This window comes from Vulpes vulpes, chromosome 1, assembly GCF_048418805.1.
Source record: "Vulpes vulpes isolate BD-2025 chromosome 1, VulVul3, whole genome shotgun sequence".
Classification (NCBI taxonomy): domain Eukaryota; kingdom Metazoa; phylum Chordata; class Mammalia; order Carnivora; family Canidae; genus Vulpes; species Vulpes vulpes.
In genome coordinates, this window is record NC_132780.1 from 7,810,092 (window position 1) to 7,823,757 (window position 13,666).

A 13,666-nucleotide genomic window follows, 5' to 3' on the forward strand; every position below is an offset into this window, starting at 1 on the left:
TTATATAGCTATAAAACATGTAGCATGGAGATTATTTTAATACTAATTTTTTTTAATTGTAAGAGAGAATATGCCATTCTTCTGAACTCCTGAATTCATTCTTCTTGGAGTTTCTGAGTTTATTCTCTGAATAAAGCAGCCAATTTCCTTGTATAAGATTCCACTTCAGGGTGGGGGTGAGACTGGACAAGGCCGATGTAAATCCTTCCTGGAATATGAGAAATTAGGAGCCCAAACAATGCCACACATGCTGGTGGTTCTTTCACTAGCAGACAGTTTAGGATCTGCCTCCTGAATTTTTTTTCTCTTTTTAAATAATCTTGGCCAATGTCTTAGCTTCTCTACCTTCCTGTGGATGCTGGGAACTTGGGATATGGGAGAAAGTTAAGAAGGACCAGGCAGAGGCTGCCTGGCCTGGGACACATCCTCAGTGGTGGGTTAACACGGGATTATAACTCAGGGCCCAGAAATATTGCAGAGCCATGGTCGTCTGTGTGTGTTCATGTGTGAGAGAGAGACACACACCCACACACAGGGACATGGACAGGTGTGGACAGGGACGCAGAGAGTTGGTGCAGGGAGACCTGGGATAGCCATGCAGAGAGATGTAGAGATGTAAATAAATAGAGACAAGGACACAGAAACAAGAGACCAGTTGGCCAGTTGGCTTGCTGGCTAATGGGTTGATTAACTGGATGATTGGTTGGTTAGTTGATTATCTGGTTGGCTGGCTGATTGGTTATCTGGTGGGTGACTGGTTTGTTTGGGTTTTCCTTCCTTCCTTCCGACTCAGAAAACACATAGGAAGGACTCCCCTGATCTCAGTACTGCTTTGGACTTGGGGAAGGAGTAGTGAACAGTGGCTGCAGGCATTTGGGTGTCTGACCACTGCTCCCCAGCCCTCCCCCTATGAGGGTGTTGTGAGCGCAGCTGGCGAGTCATTCTTACTGTTGTTTTAAAAATCCTAGGTAATGGGCAGCACCGGTGGCGCAGCGGTTTAGCGCCGCCTGCAGCCCGGGGTATGATCCTGGAGACCCGGGATCGAGTCCCACATCGGGCTTCCTGCATGGAGCCCTCTTCTCCCTCTGCCTGTGTCTCTGCCTCTCTCTTCGCTCTCTCTGAATGAATAAATAAATAAATCTTTAAAAAAAAAATCCTAGGTAAGAATGGATGTGCGCTTATTATATATGCGATTACCATGGGGAGTGGTGTCGTAGGGGGACCATCTCGGGCTCCTCTGGCAGTGCGACAGAGTAGCACTGCTGTCCACTCTGGTCTGCGTTGGAGTCAGGATTTGATCCCAGGATCCCAGCATGAGCCTGATTTCTGTCTTAAATCACTGAGGGATGAAGAGTGGATACTTATTGAAGCCCATCATGTTCACAGCTCTATCCTTGCTTTTTAGGGTGGTTTTGGTGGCCACAAAGCCACCTACCCGGTTCCAGTCCTACCTCTGCCTTTTACCTCATGAGTAGCCTGCCTCTCTAAGTCTCAGTGTTCCCTTCTGTAAATTGGGGAGAACAGTAGGGCCCTCGCCCGGGATGCTGCATGGGCTGAGTAGGGCCAAGAGTGAGGCCTGTGCGTCTCAGTGGGGCCGCCATTATTAGGTGTAGCTTCGGGAACTGGACTGTTGGAACAGGCCTCCAGTCTGGGTTCCTAGTGACATAAGTGCCAGTTTTTGCTCTTACTTTTGACAGCTTGTCTCTCAAGTTGGTCACAGGGCACACCCTGAAGTGAGCTAGACCCAGGTATAGACCCCCATTCCTCCTCTCATTCTCTCTGTGGCCTTGGGGAAGCAGTGTCCCCTCCCAGAAGCTCAGTTGCCCGATTTTGAAATGGAGGTGACGAGAAACACTGCCTCAGTGGACTATTAGGAGTCAGGTTCGGTGACAAGCACTCTACCCCCAGCTGTGGGCTGGCCCTCAGCTGCCTGGGGGCTCAGGGGCAGGTTATGGGGATTACAGCGGCAGATGGTGCCCCCAGGATAACAAGGTCTACTCCCTCCACTCTCACCACAGGGAGCCTTTCTGTTTCTGTGTCCTCTCTGTCCCCCTTCCCCCTGCCCCCAGCCCTCCACAGAGCTCCTCAGGTGAGGAGAAGCAGAGGCCGAGGTGCCCCTGCGGCCCCCAAGAGCAGGAGGGAAAGAACAGGGCTTTAACAGATGTTCTTTGACAAGGATTCCCTGGCTGTATTTAATCAAGATTGTCAAATATTGATTTAATCTCCGAGCCCAACAGATGTGATCTTAGCAGGTTTCGGTGGCAATTAGCTGGGATTAGTTTGCAAGTCAGGCTCCATGCTGACAAGACACCATCTTCTAAAAGAGGCTCAGCCTGGTCACAGGAGTGAGCCCATTGGGGGACACACTGAACATTTAACCACCACTCCTACCTGGGCGGCAACAGCCCTGGGAGCCGACCCCGGAGCGGTGCCCCACGCAGTGGTAATGGGGACTCTCGGGGTTCCAGGCAGCAGCTGTTTATCAAAAAGTTGCAGTATCAAAATAAAGGTCACAACTACACCAGTGCATATGGCCTGACAGTGGGCCTGGCTAGAGCCGGGGAGATCCTCAGGGACGACTGGCCACTCAGAGCAGTGGTTGTGGCCCCGCGTAAGTCTCCCCAGAAGGGGCTTCCTGACCACAGACCCTTCATCCAGCCTCCAGCCAGCGCAGGGCTGTCACCTCTGAGGAGTGCCCAAGCTCTGCTGCAGCTCGGGGCGGCTCTGGGGTGGGCCTGGCACGCGTGCCCATCCTCCGGGAGGCATCCTTTTTTAATTTTGCATTTCAAAGTCCCATTTGAAGTGAGTAAGACTATGCCCAGAATTGGAACAAGATGCTTAATCCACATGTGCTTCAGGGGAGGTAGCAACACTGTCGTCTAACCCACTCGACCCCACAGGGACTCAGAAGGGGCACCTCCCTGTGGCCCTGGCTCTTGGCCCCCCAGGAGGAGGGGCTTGTCCAGCTTCTGGTTCAAGGCAGGCCACCCTGGGTGACCTGGCTCCTGAGCCCAGAGCAACCAGGGTTCATGCCAAGGCCACATTTGGTTCAGTGAGTTTGCTTGAGGTTTCGTTTTTATTATTATATACGTAAAATGCTACCGGTTTCGTTTTTATTATTATATACGTAAAATGTTACCAGTTAATACTTGTATATCCCTGTGTGCCAGGGATATTCCAAGTCTCTACAGTCATTACCCACGTCAGCGCTAAGAGTTAAGTACTATTATTATCTCATTTTACAGATGGGAAAACCGAGATGTAGGGTGGCCAAGTGACCTGCCCCAGGTCCAGGTAATTAAGTGGTGGAGCTGGGGCTTGAACCCTAGTCGTCTTGGCTTCTAAACACTATGCTACAGCAGCCACATCAGGAAATCCCCAAGATCTGATAATAAGTAAGAAAAGCAACTATGAAGCCTGTTTATTTTTTTTTTTTAATTCATTTCTCTATATAGGCATGTAATTATACAAGCATTTAACCCACGGGACTCCCAACTGTACTGGCTTGCAAACTAAAACAAAAGAAGACCAGATTGCTGCTGGAGCATTTAAGTACAGCCTCTGTTTCCCCAAGGAGCATGTGGACACAAGATGGGGTGCCCCTTCCTTCCCTCAGTGGGTCTGGGTGCAGGCATCTTGCCAGGCCACAGAGGAAGCTCCACTTGGAAAGATGCGAAGTTTGCAGACTCCTCAGGCCCTGCTGGAGCTCAAATGAGGAGGAGGTGCCTCTCATCTGTTCTAACTCTGCTTCCCAACAGGTCAGGGCTCCCCAGGGGGGTGGCTTTCCCTGTGTTCCTCTCACATGCTCACTTTCAAAACTGAAATCCTAAAGCCAGAGACAACCGTGCCCTATGCAGTTGTGAGCATTTCCTTGGAGACACCTTCTCAGGGCGGGCTTCACAGGGGGCCTGAAGGGGGCCTTGAACTTACATGTTGGTAAGAATTCAAGCACAGACACGTAAAAAAAAAAAAAAAAAAAAAAAAAAAGTCCCATCATCTCCATCCCCAGTTTTATTCCTTAGGAGTAACCACTATTAACAGCTGGGGGGTGTGCCCCCAGATCCTTACTTTATAGACATTTGTGTTCTCTCTCTCTCTCTCTTTCTCCCCCTCCTCCCCCATGAAATCCATCCCCTTTGGGTTAAGCCAAATTATTTTGGGTTTTGGTTTTTTTTTGTTTTGTTTTGTTTTTTTAATTTTTATTTATTTATTTATGATAGTCGCACAGAGAGAGAGAGAGAGAGAGAGGCAGAAACACAGGCAGAGGGATCCCTGGGTGGCGCAGCGGTTTGGCGCCTGCCTTTGGCCCAGGGCGCGATCCTGGAGATCCTGGATCGAATCCCACATCAGGCTCCCGGTGCATGGAGCCTGCTTCTCCCTCTGCCTGTGTCTCTGCCTCTCTCTCTCTCACTGTGTTCCTATCATAAATAAATAAAAATTTAAAAAAAAAAAAAAAAAGAAACACAGGCAGAGGGAGAAGCAGGCTCCATGCACCGGGAGCCTGATGTGGGATTCGATCCCGTGGCTCCAGGATCGCGCCCTGGGCCAAAGGCAGGCGCTAAACCGCTGCGCCACCCGGGGATCCCCATGGGTTTTGGTTTTATTCTGCAGCTTGCCTCATGCCCTTGGCAGGTGGCACCCTAGAGTAAGACGGGAGAAACTCTAAAGCTGGGTTGCCTGGGTTCAAATCCCAGGGCCAGTGCCCTCCTGCTGAGTGACCTTGGGTGAGTTACTCATCCTCTCTGGACTCGGTTGCAGTGACTTTAAAATGAGGCTGGTGATAGCCCCTCCCTCACAGGGTGTCAGAAGGATTAAATGAGTTAACGTGTGTAAAACACTTGGTACTCACGTGAGCTCGCAGAAGTACTAGCTGTCCTCACTGGCTTCAGGCCCTGTGGGCCTCTTGCATAGGACAGGACGCATACCAGGTGACGCTACCTCCACCTCACTATTGATTACAGCTACACCCTGGAGTAGAGGCACCCAGACGCGCTTAGCCCGGCCTCTGTCGATGGGTGGGCCTGCGGCTCTACCCTCCTCTTCCATATTACAACAGCGTGCACTGGTGTCGTATCTGAGGGACAGATCCCCAGAAACCGAATTGCTGGATTAAAATAAAATAGCGAGCACACCTAAAATTTCAGCACATAATTACAATTCTTTCTCCCTGCTCCCCAGAGGAAGGTGGGGAGAAGCTCTACTGATGTCCACACTTGGAGGAGAACTGGCCTCTCGGGAACCCGGTTTGAGTGTCGTGGCTGTCAGATTTAAACCAGAAACACCCATTCTCTGGTTCTCTGACCTTACATATGAAAGTGCAAGTTTTCAGGGTGCAAATGAAAAATACATATTTGGTCTTTGTCCCCAGTCCCTGGCCCTAGAGCTTCTAAAACCCTTAGAATTTTCTCTTGACGTGGGTGATAGGAGCCTCTTTTGTTCTTTAGAATCAGCCCCTTTCAACCTACCTGAGTTGATGCTAATGAGAAGATTCTTGGTGGACTCCTAGATAGCTTCGGGATAGGGGCTGGTTGCCAGGGAAACCAACCGTGTGATTAGAAGGTTGGACCTTTCAGCCCCACCCCCCTGACCTCTGCGGAGGAGGGGGTGCTGGAGATTGCTCGAGCCGCCAGTGGCTGGTGATGTAATCAATCATGCCCACATAATGCAGCCTCCACAAAACCCTAGAGGACAGAGTTCAGAGAGCTTCTAGGCTGATGAGTGTATCCACGTACTGGGAAGGCGGTGCACCCCAAATTCCGTGGGAGCAGAAGCTCCTGCAGCTCGAGACCCTTCTGGACTTCATCTTGACTATCTCTTCATTTGACCATTCGCTTGTATCTTTTATAAGAAACCAGCAATAGTAGGTAAAGTTATCTCAGTTCTGTGAGCTGTTACAGCAAATGACCAAACCTGAGGAGGGAGTCCTAGGAACCCCAATTTGTAGCCAAGTCAGACAGACAGTGTGGGTAACCTGGGGACCCCTGACTTGTGATTAGCATCTGATGTGGGGAGCAGTCTGGTGGAACTGAGCCCTGAACCCGTGGCATCTGTGCCAACTCCAGGTAGTGTCGGGATTGAATTAAAGTGTAGGGTACCCAGTTGGTGTCTGCGGAGAACTAGAGAGTTGCCTGGTGTGGGAAATCCACACATCCCGTGTCAGAAGCATGGAGAGTAAAAAACGGATCAGAGTAGCAGGCCGCCAGGGAGGCCTTGGTCAGGGCCCTGCTCCTCGTTTTTTTAGGCCGATGGAGCCGTCTCTGCCTCGGGGCTTCCTAATGAGAGGTCGGGAAGTTCCATCCGTTTTGTTTCCTGAGGGAGCCCTAAAGTGGTCCTGTGTATGCTTGAATTTCCAGTAAGTGAAGGAAGACCTAGAGGGGAGAAAACAGATCCTTAACCTGAAATCTGCCGAGCTTTTGCTAACGTTCTAGAGTTTTGTCCTTATGAATTGGTTTTTGAAGATGCAGTCATTTGTGTATTCACACAACACGCTCATTCGGGTTTCCGCCTCTTGTTTAGAGTGTAGTGGTGAAGGTGTGGAAGCCAAACTGACGAGGTTTGGGGCCTAGCTGCTGCACCTACCTACCCACCGTGTGACCTGGCCACGTGACCTTTGCCTCATCTGTGAAATGGGCATGCCAGAAGGTTATTCATACGGTTATTATAACGCACGATAGTACATGCCAAGTGTTACTACTGCCACCACTGCATTATCACCCCCTACCCTGCCTGTGGGGCAGGAACACGTGTGGTAGACCCCAGTCCCCTGCAGACTTGGAGCTGCTCAAAGTCCAAGGAGGACCAAAGATACGCAGAGGCTTAAAAATCCAGTGAACTACTTCTGTAGTATAGGGTGTGTGCAGACCCCTGGGAACTCAGCAAAGGAGGATGGGAGCCATAGTGTCTAGTGTACGGTAGGAAGAAGACAGGGTAGGCCGGCAGCAGGGGGGACAAGGGGTGTGACAGGCATCCCAGAGCAGCAGTTCCCCTGAAATACCTCCTGCTGTGGTCACCAGTGCCCTTCAGACCAGTAACTGTCACTGTATGTGACCCTCTCAGCAGCCTCCAGCCCTGTGGACCACCTGCTCCTCCCCAGACCACACCCTCTGCCGGGGCCTCCTGGACACCTGCTCTCCTGCCTCTCTGCGTGGGCCCGCTCTGGCTGATGGGCTTACCCTCTTGTGTTTGCAGCAAATCGGGGCTTGGTGTCAGGCCCTCCTTTCTTTGCTCTCTGCTCCTCTGTCCTCAGCCCTGGTGGTATAGTAGAATCAGCTGCAGAGCTTTGGAAAAGGCTCTCTGGCCTGGTCCCCACCCCAGACCAGCTGATTCAGACTCTCCGGGGGTGGAGTGTGAACACCTATATTTTTACAAAGCTCCCCTGGTGCCTCTAATGGACAGTGGGGGAGAACTGCTGCCTTGGACAAGCCCACGGGGCCTCGTACACTGGCCACTCCCAGCTTTCCTGCCCATGCATGTCGGGCTCGTTCATCAGCATACTGGGTGTGGGGCAGGCGCCCTCTCTTTGGATCAGATGGCACCCCACAACGAGCCCTCCCGACTGCCCTCCCCCCCGTTGAGAGTAGTGCTCAGCGCCACCTGTGTCAACGTTTTATTCCTTTAAACTGCTGACCACCCTTTAAAGTCACCTTGTTTTCTGTCTCTGTTGACTGATTTCAGTGGCGTCCCTCTCCTGGAAGTTCAGGAGAGGGGGTGTGTGGACTGTCCTGCTCAGGCCTATATCTTCAGCACCTGCAGTAGCACATAGTAGGTGCCTGAGAAATCTGTTGAAAAAATGATCTGATTTTAAGTGCTTGGTGTTTGTGAAATGAATGGATTATACATGCCTGGTCAATGTTCAATAAAAGAAGAAGGTATTAGCACTCTTTTTATTTTTTTATTTTTTGCACTCTTTTGATTGAATGAATTTTCTGGACTAAATGATTTGTAAGAATGTGATAGGTGTTTGTTGTATGAATGAATAAGCTGGAAGGACTAGTTCTTACTGGACAAATGAATAACTTGTACGTGCCCAGAAACTACTGAATTGCCAGGTGCATGCAGTCGGGTCACCATTTCCCCCCGGGCCTGAGAGCAGCCCTCAGGCTTGGTGCCACAACCCTAAACTGACCAGTTCTTAGGTCCTCCCGGGTCCTCATTGCAGTGACTGGATCACACTTCCATGAAGGGTAGCACTTGGAGCAGGTGGGGACACCCTTGGACACGGAAGGCTGTCTAGGAAGGAAGCTTTGGATACCTACCCCCCCCCCCCCATCTAGAAACCTACGAAGGGGCAGTGTACACACACAACACACACACACACTCCAGCTTTCTGAACCTGCTTCTTCCCAGGGGCAGACACAGTGGGTCACCAGGCAAGTGCCACCCCCGCTCAGGTCACAGATCCTGCCTGAGCCAGTGTTCTTCCGGGACTGAGTGAGGTTGTGATCCGTCCTCGCATGTATTTAGCAGATATTTACTAATGGCCTCTTGTGTGTCAGGCCTGTGCCAGAGATACAGGCAGTAATAAAGACATTTCAGTGCCTCACAAACCTTACATGTGGCAAACAGTTCATTACATGGTAAATTACAGACATACATTGATGCAGGCAATCCCAAAGAGAAATGCTCTGAGAGCTCAGGTTGGGGATTAAACAAGGTTCATGAGAAGGGAAAGTCGTGTGGAGAAAGTGATGCTTGTCCTGAGTCCTAAGAAAGAACAATCTAGGCAAGGGCAAACAGAATGGCCTGTGCAAAGGCCCTGAGGCAACAAGCAGGAGAAGCAGTAAGTGGAACTGAAAGAAGGATGTTGTGGCCTGGGTTCCCACAGCAAGGAGAAGAGGAAGGTAGCCTTGAGGGCCGAGGTAAGGATTTTGAACTTTATCCTAAGATTTGAATTTATACTAAGATTCAAATGTGAATATGAATCCTACTGCATGGAAAAAGGCACTTAGGTATGGGAGCAGAAGCAGAGGTAACAGAGTGTGGTGTATAGTCACCCTGCTCAGACCAGGGGAAGTGATGGGAGGGAAGGATGGAGTCGGAGCTGCTGTGGGAGAGTCAGCAGGACGTGGTTTAGTGGATTGGACACGTGAGGTGAGTTTCCAGTGGGGCCCTTGGATGCAAGAAAGTGCTTTTCACTGAGATGGGGAAGAAGAAGGTGGCATTCCTGTTCTGACAGATATTCTGGTGTACCACTCTGTCGGCACCAGTCTCAGATGGATGACTGGATTTAGCCAATGAGATGCAAGAGAAGTGGTATGTGTCATTACTGAGCAGGAACTTTGAGGGCTGTCCTGTGGTTTAGGCATGTCCCTTACCTGTGAAGTTGGCTGGGTCTCATGGAAGGACTGGTCTGTCAGCTGGGAGTAAAGCTGGCATGAGAAGGCCCTTGGCCCACCCGTGCTGGATATACAGTATGAACAAGAAACTAATCTTGAGGTGCCTGGGTGGCTCAGTTGGTTGTGTGTGCCTTCAGCTCAGCTCATGAGCCTGTGGTCCTGGGATCGAGCTCCGAGTCCGGCTCCCTGCTCAGCGGGGAGTCTGCTTCTCCCTCTGACCCCCACCACCACCTTGTCCTCTCTCTCTCTCCTCTTTCTCTCTCACAAATTAAATCTTAAAAGAAAAAACACAGACCTTTGTTGTGTAAGCCCTTAGTACTCGGGGTCCTCTGTTACTGTGGCATAACTTAGCCCACCTGCTTCTGAGAAGGAAGAAGTTTTGTGGATGGGGACAGATCGGAGGTTCCAGTTGGGAATGGTTAGTTTGCAGTGCATCTTGACCTAACATACGTGGTGATGTCGAGCAAGCTGGTGGCTACCGGAGTCTGGAGCTCAGAGAAGCAGTTGGATCTGGAGATACTTTATGGTGTGTCACCAGGGAGGAAAAGGAGAATCAGAGGTCCAGGACTTTGCCCACTGGACAACAGAGGGCTGGTGCTTGAACTAAGGACTGCCTGACTTCAGGCATGAAGCTTCTGGATCATTCCCAACTCTGCCACCTTGTGGCCGTCTGGCCTTGGGCACAGTACTTCATCTGTTGGTTTCCTTATGTTAAAATGGAGATACCTCCCTCACAGAGTTGTTGTGGAGTTAAGAGATAACAAATGTAAAGCACTTAGAGAAGGACCAGGACTATAGAAGGATCACATTCATGGGAGCTGCTGCTATAAATGTCGTTTTGTTTTGTAACTAAAACATCTAATGGTGGGAAGAATAGTGGTGGCTTCGGGTCCACGATGACTCAGACTAAAGTGATGACAACAGCCCCCAAATGCCCCCCATTTCAGCCCCCCTCACAAATGGCTCTTCCCTCATGGTCTCAAGATGGCTGCAGTGATTCCATCCCTCATATCCTCCCAGACTCCAGGTAAGAAGAAAAAGCACAGCCTTCAGCCCCAGGACTCTTGGCAACAATGTCACTGGGTGTCACTGGTCCTAATCAGGTTACTTAGTTTGTTTCTGAGCTCAGGAAGGAGCTCCTCCTCTAGCCCACTGGGTGGGAGTCAGAGAAGACAGATTCCCAAAGGGAAATCTAGGCTGTTTCTGGAAAAAGGAGTCATAGAGGCCAGGAAGCAAACCCCGAGTATCTACCACCTGAAGGCTCGTGTTTTTCCCTCTGCCCTGGGAGGTTCTGGGAGACATCGTGGCTTCTTCACGGAAGAACAAGGCCCTTCAGAGCCAGAACATTGCAGCTGTGGTGCTCACCTACATGTTTGCTGTTCCAGCCTCCCAGGCCTGGGGGTCCTGAAAAGGGAGCACCCCTCAGCTCAGACTTCCTCATCTTCTTGACAAGTGACAGTCTGGGAGCATTTATACAGATACACTATTGGGTGCCTGGTCTTCTAACAGACTGACAATTTTTTTAGGGAGCCAGTGTGGCCAGCCCCAGAGGTAAGTCCTCACTGGCCCAAGGGCAACCCGGATAATCCCAGATTCTTGGCTTTCCCAGCTTTCCTTGCACCTGGAACGGCCATATGTGACCACATTCTGGCCAATTAGGCATAAAAGAAAGTCTGGTGAGGTAGGGGGAATGTTCTGGCAAACACTGTCCTTCCTGATTAGGGTCAGATGGGTAAGAAGTAAGAATAGTCTTATGTCATCCCTTTCTTTCCCGCTGCCCATGGTTCAGTGAGAAGCATGGCTGTGGCTGCCAGCTTGCTATTCTGAGGCCAAAAGCCAAAGATGTAAGCCAGCAGCTCACTCAGGGAAGCAGAGGATGATGGGGTGGGAGGAGAGACAGTCCCTGACGTCATTCCAGAGTGGAGTCACCATGTCTGGCCTCCTTGTTACATAGGATAATGAAATGTTGTCATTGCCCGAGCCACCAGTGGACAGGATTTTGTCAAATTACTTGCAGCCACATGCATCCCACTTGACTCTCCCACTGCCACTTGCCCGTTTTGCTGCCGTCCCCCAGTTTTTCCCATTCACCATCCCCGCTGCCTTCCTTACACACGGCACTATGTATTAGTCGGGGTCCTCCAGGGCCAGTGGCAGAAGCCACGCTGGACAGTCTTGGGCAGAAGCCCCATTTATCAGGGGCTTACAGATCACCAGGAGGCCAGAGGAGCAGTCTAGAGAAGAGGCAGGAGCCAAGGAATACTGGAGACAGAACTTGTGCAGAGAGATACAGCGAGGAACACTCAGCCGCAGAGTCCGCCCCTAGCTGTGTTTCTGTAATTGGGGGAAGGAGAAGATTCATGAAGGAAGGAACCCTGCTAATAGTAGTGGCCATGAGGGGGCGCCTGGGTGGCTCAGTGGTTGAGCATCTGCCTTCAGGTCAGGGCGTGATCCCGTGATCCTGGGGTCCTGGGATCCAGTCCTGCATCGGGCTCCCCTCAGGGAGTCTGCTTCTCCCTCTCCCTGTGTCTCTGCCTCTCTGTCATGAATAAATAAATAAAATCTTAAAAAAAAAAAAAAAAAGTAGTGGCCATGAGATAGGTGGTACTGTCCCCATTTTACAGATTGAAACTGAGTCACAGTTTTAGTAACCAGTCCATGGCATACCAGGATCAGAACCCAGGCATTCTGGCCCTCATAGTGGGCAGTTTCCCATTAGGAAGATGGGAGAGCTCTTCGGTGGGGGGAGCTCCACAGCAGGCAGCTGGAAAGGGACCAGTGTGCACCAGTCCCTGAACCCCACAGAGACTGAGTATCAGTCAGCCTCTGAGCATCACAGGGAGACTTGGCTACACCTGCTCCAGGAAGAGATCTATGGAAAGACCCCAGGACCTCAGAAACATCTGTGTGTTTTCACAGAAGGGAACAAAACAGATTGGGGGTTTCTGACTGAGCTGGAAACAAAATGCCGTCAGCAGAGCCCATCTGTCAGGAGGTGCTTGCATAAGCAAGTCAGGGTCGCATCTGGGCCACTGGTTTTCCCAGCCAGCCCAAACGTGGCCTCAAAGGGCTAATCCTCTGTGCTCTATCAAGCTGACCCAAAGGTGAGAGTGGGCTGCCAAGCGCAAGAAGTGCCCCTGGCCAATCCGGACACCCCAGTTTGGCCTGGGATCCAGGGCCCAGTAACCTATAGGGCAAGCCTCAGGCACTCGTCTCGGGCAAAGCTGCTGCACTGACGGATCACCAGAGGTCACAACCCGGCATCCCCTGCCCAGATTTGGCCCGAATACTTATTTCGTTCACCCTTCTTTGGTTTTTATTGGTAATGGTCTTAAGTATGTATTTATTGACTAGCAGTACATACAAGTAATTGCAAAGGTATAGCCAGTGGTGTACAATGAAAACTAAGGTTCCCTCCTTCCCCTACTTTCAAGACAACAGTTAGATCCTAGTATCTCACATTCTTATGGGGTGGAGATCAGGAATAAATAAGAGAAATAAGTGAGTCTATTCTTAAGTACTAAAGAGCAAAGTGAAGCAGGAGAAGGGGCTGGGAATGGGGGTAAAGAGACCTAGTTCCCCTTCAGAGGCAACCACCATTAGCAGTTTCTTGAAAATCCTTGTAGAGATCTTCTCTGCTTGGTAGTTGGTTGTTGTTGCTGCTGTTATTTTTGTTTTTCAAACTGGAAGAAATTGCATCCAATTCAAGATTCCTGGTTTCAGTTCACAAATCCAATGATGCGGCATCCACATTCCTGAAAACCTGGGTCACTGGAGCGGAGGCCCACCTGCCTCTGTAGAAATGTCTCTGCTGTGCTGCTCACCCAGCCTCACCTGGCTTTGCTCCTGTCTCCCTTAACCAACCTGACCCTGGGGGCTTTCCACTTCCCTTCCCTGCGTGCCTCCCTGCAACAACTTCAGGAATGCTCCCTTTGGAGTAGGAAGAGGAGTATACTCCTGCTCCACACTTCCCCCCCCCCCCCGCCCCCTTCTGATTCTCGCTTTCTCAGATGTTACAAGCTTGCCTCACTGTTTTGCTCCATGAATCTGCTTCATGCTGCCCCCTGGTTCTTTCTCTGCTAGCTTGCTCCATACTTACGGGCACAAGTTAGGAAATATCCCCTACACACAACACACATGGCCTTCCCTTTCCTCAGAAAACACCATTAGTCACTGGTAGGCTTCTCTTTGTAGGGAAGGCTTCGTTGAAAAGTTGACATCATGCAAGGGAGCCAGCCTGGTGAAGAACCAAGGAAGGCTATGCAGATCTCCTGGGTGGGGTTTGGTCTATCAGCAGAACAGAAAAGAGGGCCAGTGCAATGGGATCTTAG

At 50.7% G+C, this 13,666-nt stretch overlaps 1 protein-coding gene across 3 annotated transcripts in view; it reads left to right on the plus strand.

The window, feature by feature from the left end:
* SIPA1L3 (signal induced proliferation associated 1 like 3) overlaps window positions 1–13,666 on the plus strand; it is a 234,407-nt gene that overhangs the window by 122,024 nt on the left and 98,717 nt on the right. The gene's annotated exons all lie outside the window — the stretch shown is intronic.